Raw genomic sequence first — 8,668 nt, 5'->3', positions numbered from 1 at the left:
AAAGTTATTCGCAGTCAAGTGACGTAAAAACAAAATGGCGGTCAGTGGAATGCTAACAAGAGGTGATACCTTTGTAGCAACAAAGGTCGCCATCGAGGTGCGTTCAGAGCAACGAGCTTACCCCTTGGGTGTTTCTACGGTTTTATTACAGTTTTTTTCCAATTGCAAAAACACAATTTCGCAAACTAGCTTGGTTTTATCAACATACTTAACACAATTCACAAAACCAAACACCCAAACTGCAAAAAATACCTCATATATATCCTGCAAAATGAAGCGTTATGTCTTATGCAGAGAACCGTGTTCAGTTCATTTAAAAAGTGACATTATGAATTCCAAAATGTGTGTAAAGCAGAACATGTGTTTAGACTTTTGGAGACTTGAGAAGATGTTATTTTTTTAAATAATTGTGCTATGCTTGAGGCAGATAGGTAAGAGCTGAGTTAGAGCAGCAGAGGAAGCAGCATCCATCTTTACTGATCACACACACACACACACACACACACACACACACACACACACACACACACACACACACACACACACACACACACACACACACAGAGAAAAAAAAAAAAAAGCACTGACTGACCTCAGTCTGCTTTATGAACTCTTTCCTCTCTGCACCGTTCCACTATTTCTACCCTCATTAAGTAACAGAAACCATTTGACCTGTTTGTTGGTCGTTGTTATATTCTATATTTATTAGAGATGCAGCTATATTTGGTTCCTAATAGTTAAATGTGTATGTAAGTCTCTCTGTGTTCATCTTTATGTCTGATTCTGTCTTCCTGTAAACACATGTTCCTAGGATGGTGAAGGCAAGCTAGTCCCGCCTTACTCTGCCTCTGATTGGCTTACCCTTGTATTCTCACCCTGACCCTAACCAATCCTCCCTCATGCCTAAATCTAACCAATCACACTGAAAAAAGGCAACCAGTACTAGCCAATCAGAGACCGAGTGGGACTTTCCTTTGCCATCCTAGAAAAGTAACACTTATTACTTTAATAATACTGGAGACTTTATTATTATTATTATTATTATTATTATTATTATTATTATTATCACATTTATGTATTCAGGCCCCAATGAGAGAGCAAGCTCTCATTTCCAATGACACCCTGATTACATGCCATACACAATTACAACACATACAGAACCACCGAACATAGCAATTAATATACACTATACAGTAGTACTACACAGTACACACATGGAACAGTTACAGGATGGTACACTCCAAATGCACATGTCCATTCATTCTACATGGCTTCATAAAGAAGACATTTAAAGGGATTACATTGAATCAGGCTGTTCCATTTCATTAAGGACTGCAGGTTATTCCATTTATATGGGGCATCATATTCAAATGCAGTTGTGCCTAATTCTGTCCTAACAAAGGGAATATTTAGGACCAAGGAGTCCCTAGAGCGAGAGTCATAGTGATACCATTTAAAATTCAGCAAGCGTTGTCCAATATACAGGTAATTTAATTTAAATCCAACCATATGTGTAGTAGTGAAGATAGTAAGGATGGGGGGCTTCAGATGGAGGTAGAACTAACAGACTTGTTGCTGCCCTTCAGCTCTCACAGTTGGCTTTGACTTCATGTATTAACTTCTAGCTGTGTTCTCATCAACGTCACCATCTGCTAGAATTGGGATGGATCCATGGAAGTGGGGGGCCGTCTGATGCCTTGTATGTTATGAAGAGTTGCCGGTGAAAAACACATCTAAAGAATGTAAATGTGACCCTCAATGTGAGTAGTTTGTCTCTTTGTAGCTGCATGAGGCTCATTCTGCTTTAACCTCTGTTGCCTGATTTTGGTCTATTTCCCTTCCCCAAAGGGAAAAGCTTCTAACAGAAGAACTGAGAGGCCAGAATGCATGTATGAGACTTCATTAGAAACATAAATTCTTCTAGTTTATGAAAATGGGCTGGATTAGCATGTGATTAAAACACAACATACACTACAGCAGTTCAAACATGGTTCAAAATAGTTATTTTGGTAAAATAACTAAAACATACTTTGTCAACCTCTCCTAAACCCTCTCCAACTGACCACATTTTGCTAAATGCTTTACTCACTTCTATACTATTGAAAAAAAACATACTAAAGACTTAAAATGACTTCCAAAACCTTTTAACATCCATTCAAACACTGTTGATCATATTTTTTCTCATAAATCACATGGATGTGGCTGCTGGCTCTGGGAGGCGGGACTTAGCTCTGTTGCTGGCATTCATTAGGACTGGCTCCCATTGGATGTTTCTATCACGCTATGGTCCATTGGAAGGAACGTGATTGGCCACAACTGCCATGATTGACGTGTTGATAGCCAATGAGAGCTGTTTCTAAGATGGCTTGCGCAGAGAGATGACGCAGCGTATTGGCGCTCCACAGTGGGAGCGGCTTGCTGGGCGTCGGGGTCTGTCCCCCGGGGTGAAAACTAAAGAAAAAGGCGGGGATAGTTTCTTTTGTGTAGGCAGCAACGTGAAGAAAACAAACGTACCCGGGAACACGGTGCAGGGCGGAGACGGAACGAGGTCGGCACATGAAGTTAGCAGACAGTTAGCATGGACTCTACAGGACAATATTCCTAACCTGGAGGAATTCTTTCCATCTGTGGACACTTCCGGACTACAGGAATATTAATAAGACAGGAGAGACGGGGACTGGAGGTTTAGGACAGACTCCAGGTAGGGAAGCGCCATCATCTTCTCCTTTTTATTTTGTTCCTTTGTTGTTGATACACGCGCCATGTGTTAAAAATAATAATTCTCTGTGTGTTGATCAGCAGATAGTATATGAGTATAGTGATGTTCTAGTGTGGAGTGTCTCCTGTCTCATGGTGTGTCTCTGGTTGTTGATCAGCTGATAGTATATGAGTATAGTGATGTTCTAGTGTGGAGTGTCTCCTGTCTCATGGTGTGTCTCTGGTTGTTGTCTTCACAGCTCATCTGTGGGGCCGAGACCCTTCTGACTTCAGGACGTCCGTCTGAATTAGTTCCCCCTGAAGAACAAGAATGAGTTCTCCACAAAAGGTGAGATCACTTTGACTCCAAGTGTTTGGATTAGTTTAGTCATTGGATGCTCCATGGATCTCCTCTTTACTTTAGATACCAACCTTAGTATTTCAACAGTTCAATCAAATGATAGCAAGAAAAAGAAGAATAGTTTCCCCAAAATAAACTGGAAGGACACAACAATGCAGCATTAATATTGATTGATTGACATTATTATTAAATATTGGATCATTTTATGTAAATTAGGGCTGTCAATCGATTAAAATATTTGATCACGATTAACCTCATGACTGTTCCTAGTTAACTCGTTATTAATCACACATATTATATCTGTTCTAAATGTACTTTAAGGGATATGTTTTTGAACTTTGTAATGCTCAAGTGGTATTTGAGAGTTAACGTTCTCCGGTGGTAACTCAGTTCACATCAACAGTTGATGCTAATACCTTTTAGTCTTGTGGAGAGAACCATCTGGAAGGGTTTAGAAACTCAACTTGTCCTCCGTAAACACTATTCATTACACCACAACATTGGTCTGCACCCCCCCAGCTGGCTTTAAACTCAGTGGGGGGTATGTTCACCTCTCTAGCCACGACTAGGGTTGGCTATCATTTGGGTTTTTACAGATACCGGTGCTAAAGCAATACTTTTAAAAGCAATACTTAAAAAAAAAATAACATAAAAAGACAGTTGGTGACATTAAAGAACAGCTGGTTTATTGCTAAGGCCAATGACTGGTAACACTTTATAATAAGGGTCCATTAAAAGCATTAATTAATTAATGTAGAACTTGATGAACTATCAGTAATGTACAAGGATTAATAGTATCTCATGCATGACTTAATGCAGGAACAATACGTTAATAATTAATGCATCAATTAAGGTATTTGATTCCTCATGATTTCTCATTTATTAATGATGTTCATCATTAAAAAACGGGTGTCTGATTATTCTGGATTGCCTCCACCAAACAAGTAAATAGGAAATAAGTAACCAGAAAACTGCACGCCAAAATAGCAGTATGTGCGCAAGCGTGAACCACAGTGTTTCTTCTAGCTGCGGATCTTTTATTGTCTTGACACTGTTGTCAACACTTTTTGACTAACGAGATGGCGGCCTAGAAACACCAACAGCTAAAAGTAGGTCATTCAAAACCTTTATTAGTAAACTCTGTGTAAACAACCAATGTTGTCAATGCTGGAGTTCATGTGTAGAGCCCTGGTGATACTTGGAGCAAAGTCTCATGCTGGGTCGAAGCCTTATTAGTGTTTTAAAACAGTGATTTTGATGCTATCATAGTAGCGCTCTAGCTCTCCAATTCAAAACGTCATTTGACTGAAAAACGAGAAAAGGGTAATTCTTAAAGTGAAGCTTCTGTCCTAATTATGCTTTGAAACTAATAGTTTGACTTCGGGTACATTCCACAAAAACACCCTAGGTTGGCATTTGGCGAGTTACGCTTTAATGCTAGATTAGGGCTTGTGGTAGTTTCAGGCTAGCAGCTTGAACATACTGGTACCGCTGTGACTCGGAGGAGTCTCTCTCTCTCTCTCTCTCTCTCTCTCTCTCTCTCTCTCTCTCTCTCTCTGTAATGTGTCGGTAGTCCGGCTTTTCACTGATGACACCAAGAAGCATTATAAGCGAAAGTGAGTGACAAACCGCGTTATTTTCAAATGGGTGCGTGCCCATGGATTTACTATGGTTAACGTCTAGAAATATTGCCCTTGACTTTGCTTGCTTGTTGGTTAGCTAGCATTGCGTCCAAGCATTACTTCTCATAACTTCTTTCTCCATATCCTTGATTTTCTCACATAGTAACGTTTTGTTAACGCAACCCAGGTTACCATATCTTAAGCTATGAAAGGCAAGAAACTGGTGAGTGGGCTTAAGCTGATCAACAGCCGGTTTGGCTATTTTTATCATGTAAATCCAAAACGCGAAATAGACTGCTGAAGATGATTTTTAAGTAGCGCCAGGGCACTGATGGACCCATAAACATTCTACATTTTATGGCAACCCTGTGTGCACACTGTCAGACATCGCACACACAAACAAACAGTGTGACCTCAATGTTATCAACTCAAGGTGTGGCACAACTCTTTACCAACTACTCAGAACCAGGCCTCAGCAGCAGAAAAGATCAGGGAAAATGTTAAGCTTCCAGTGCCTATGTGTAATCGTAATAATGGAGGTGTGTGTGTGTGTGTGTGTGTGTGTGTGTGTGTGTGTGTGTGTGGTATTGTGTGTGTGTGTGTGTGTGTGTGTGTGTGTGTGTGTGTGTGTGTGTGTGTGTGTGTGTGTGGGTGTGTGTGTGTGTGTGTGTGGTTGAAGACTAGTTAAACAAAATCATTTTTGTGGAAATGAGTAGTAATGAGGAAAAAGCAAATGGAGATGAATATCATATAATATAATATAATATAATATTTTCTTTCTCTATTTCCAAATGAGTGTCGATATATTTTGATTTTCAGAATTTCATTTTACTCCATGTGCCTATAAGGGTGGGCCGGGGTTGGTGGTAATGTAAGTATCTGGATATTTGCCACGTGCGGGCCGATTACCTCTCTCTTTTTGACCATACATGTGTTTGCGTCCCTGATATATAATGAGTAAAGATATCATATGTAGAAAAGGAAACTCGGTGTATGTAAAAATAAAAGTGGCAGATAATAGCAGACCGACTGAATGCTGAAACCATTGAAGGAGTCAATTGTCATTTGCACAAACAGCTGTACACTTTGCCTTAAAAGCTAGCAGTGGGAGTTAATATGTTACTTAGGAAATGTATATTTTAGCCCATACGAGAGAGAGGTATGTAGTCTACGCATCATATTCTAGCATTGTAGATAAGTAGTTGTAATTGATCTTCATGGTAAATTTCCTGAGTAACATTATCTTCTGCTCACTTTTAAGACAAAGAGTAGGCTACAACTGTTAATTTGTGTAAATGATTAGTAGCCTAACTCCTTGAATGGTATGATTATGACGGTTTCAGAGCAGTTGTTAGTAAATGTATGCTTTTTTTGTTTTTCATTTGTATTTTATTAGTGTTCAGAATCTTGCGTACACATATTTCAATTTGTCAGGTTCTATGACAAACCACATACTTATTCAAGTATAGAGATAAAAATATAAGATAAACAAACAGATATATAAATGAACCAACAAAAATAACACCATAATAACAAAGCTATAAATAAAACAGGGAGCAATCACTTTCAATATAATGAAGAAGTACAGTCAGGCCATTCATCTGAGACATAGTTGTACCACTTCTGCCAGTGTTCAAGAAATGTTTCCCTTTTTCAGTTAACATGAGCTGTAATCCGCTCCATTCTGTAGATTTCTGTTACAATATCTCTCCATGAAGCAATTGTTAGGCCCTCTGGTAGTAGCCATTTTCTGGTAATAGCCTTTTTACTGGCCACCAGCATTGCATTTATCAAGTGTTTGTCCCCTTTCAGGCAACTTTGAGGTATATTTCCAAGATATAGAGTCTTAAAGTCCATAGAAATGTCCTCACGGAATATGACTTGTAAAAAAAAAAAGGTTTTTAATGCCGGGACAGTCCCAGAAGATATGGTAGTGATTTGCGCTTTGCTATCCATACTTTCTCCAGCAAACAGGGATGTTATTGCTATGATAAGATGATTGAGATGGTGTAATAAAATATCTTATACTATTTTTCCAGTTAAACTCTCGCCAGCTCATTGAGCTGGTGCATTTCAATGATTGTCCCATATTAATGTCCATTCTTCCTCAGAAATATCTATCCGGATTCCTTTTGCTTTTTCCCATTTTGTGTTTTAATGTATGCTGTTGAATGGGTTTTAAGATCCATAAAAGCGTTTATATATGGCGATATCACCCTTTACTGAGATTTGACTTATAATGTCTTTTAAACCGTTCTGTGAGACTGAATTAGGGGGTGGGAAAAAAATCGATACAGCATAGTATACGGATATTTTTGTGGCAATACTGTATCGATACACAGATGCCAAGTATCGATCTTTTATGACATATGTGTTGGTCAGTTTGTCTGCTTGACAATCCCATTTTGCAGCAATAAAATTGAAGTGAGATGACCAAATATTGGGGAAATGTATCTTTTAGATAAAACAGATGTTGACAAAATTGTCCTTTTCGGGACATCATTTTGAAATTGGGGAAAATCTGAAGTTGGAAAAAGGGTAATACATTGCAATATATCGCAAAATATTGCAATATGTTTAAAATCGTAATGATATCGTTATCGTGGCATAAGTATCGGGATGATATCTGTATCGTGTGAAGCCTGCGTAATTCCCAACCTAACTGGAAATTAGCCTCTGTTACATTTTTTTAACCTTTTTGTCAACATAATGCCGTAACTGTAAATATCTCGAAAAATCCTGTTTCTCCAATAAATAATTTTCTTGAATCATTTCAAAACAATATGTTTCCATTCATAATATTGCATAGAGCTGTTACTCCATTAGCTCACTTTTTTGAATCTGGTGTCCATTTTGTTCGGTGTGAAGTCTGAGTCATATCCACACCATTTAAGAGACCGTAGATCTCCTTCTACTTTATATTCTCTCTAATGATATTTTTCCCTACCTTAAGAGTCAATTTGACCCATGGGTTATCAGAACTGTCTATGTAGTGTTGCAGTTTTGAATCAGATATACCTGCTTGTATTGGAATGGGAAACAGGTTTTCTTCAATGTCTTTCCACTGTGCAGAATAATGAAGGATATGCACCAGCATAAGTATAGCTCTTGTGTGTCTGGGCAGCATAATAATATTCCATGAGGGATGCAAACCCCATCCTCCTTTCTCCTTCGCCATCTGCAGTGTTTTGAGACGAACACTTGTGTCTCTTGCCTTACCACAAGTATCTAGATAATATTATTTTTGTCCCATTCATTTAGCTGACATTGGGGAACTTGTATTGGTAAGGTTTGGAATAGGTATAACAATCTGGGTAATATATTCATTTTGGGTCACACATTACTTGAGCCAAAACTAAAGAAGGGGGATGAGGCTCCATCTTGTGATATCTTTGATTTCTTTTGGTATAGGAGAGTAGTTATATTCTGATAGTTTCGAGAGATCTTTGGAATAGTTATGCCCGGTACTTTCAAAAGGATTTTGTTTGCCATGTCCATGGCATTTGTTCCCATTCTGATGTTGGATTATAATTATATGATAACGCTTGGTTTTACCCACATTAACCTTTGTATCCCATAATCGGGCCCATAAGTCTTCAGTGCCAGCATCAACTGAGGCAGAGATTGTGTTGGTTACAAGGAAACCTAGTACATCTTCATGAAAGCAAGCTAGCTTATGCTCCCTTCCCCGCAATGTGAATGCCTCTTTATTTCTCCGCTTTGTCTTTATTAACATATTGATACAAGTGGTTCAAGAAAAAGTGCAAACAATAATGGTGACTTTTCCACAACACCCTTGTCTTTGTACCCCTTTCCAGGGTAAACCTATTTGATAAATAACCATTGACCTTGACCCTGGCAGTAGGATTATTGTATAATGATTGTATAGTTTTAACAATAATCGCATGGAAACTGTATCTGTGTAGGACTCTGTAAAGAAAAATCTCACTGACAGAGTCAAAAGCCTTCTCGGCATTTAAACTAATTG

General features: G+C 38.5%; 1 pseudogene; it reads right to left on the bottom strand.

Annotated features, from left to right (window-relative positions):
* Nucleotides 1–8,668, bottom strand: part of LOC120572754 — a 572,223-nt pseudogene that overhangs the window by 338,848 nt on the left and 224,707 nt on the right.

Source organism: Perca fluviatilis, chromosome 14 (assembly GCF_010015445.1).
Source record: "Perca fluviatilis chromosome 14, GENO_Pfluv_1.0, whole genome shotgun sequence".
Taxonomy (NCBI): Eukaryota; Metazoa; Chordata; class Actinopteri; order Perciformes; family Percidae; genus Perca; species Perca fluviatilis.
Note: the sequence above shows the minus strand (reverse complement) of the source record. Positions and strands in the feature narration are given on the sequence as shown.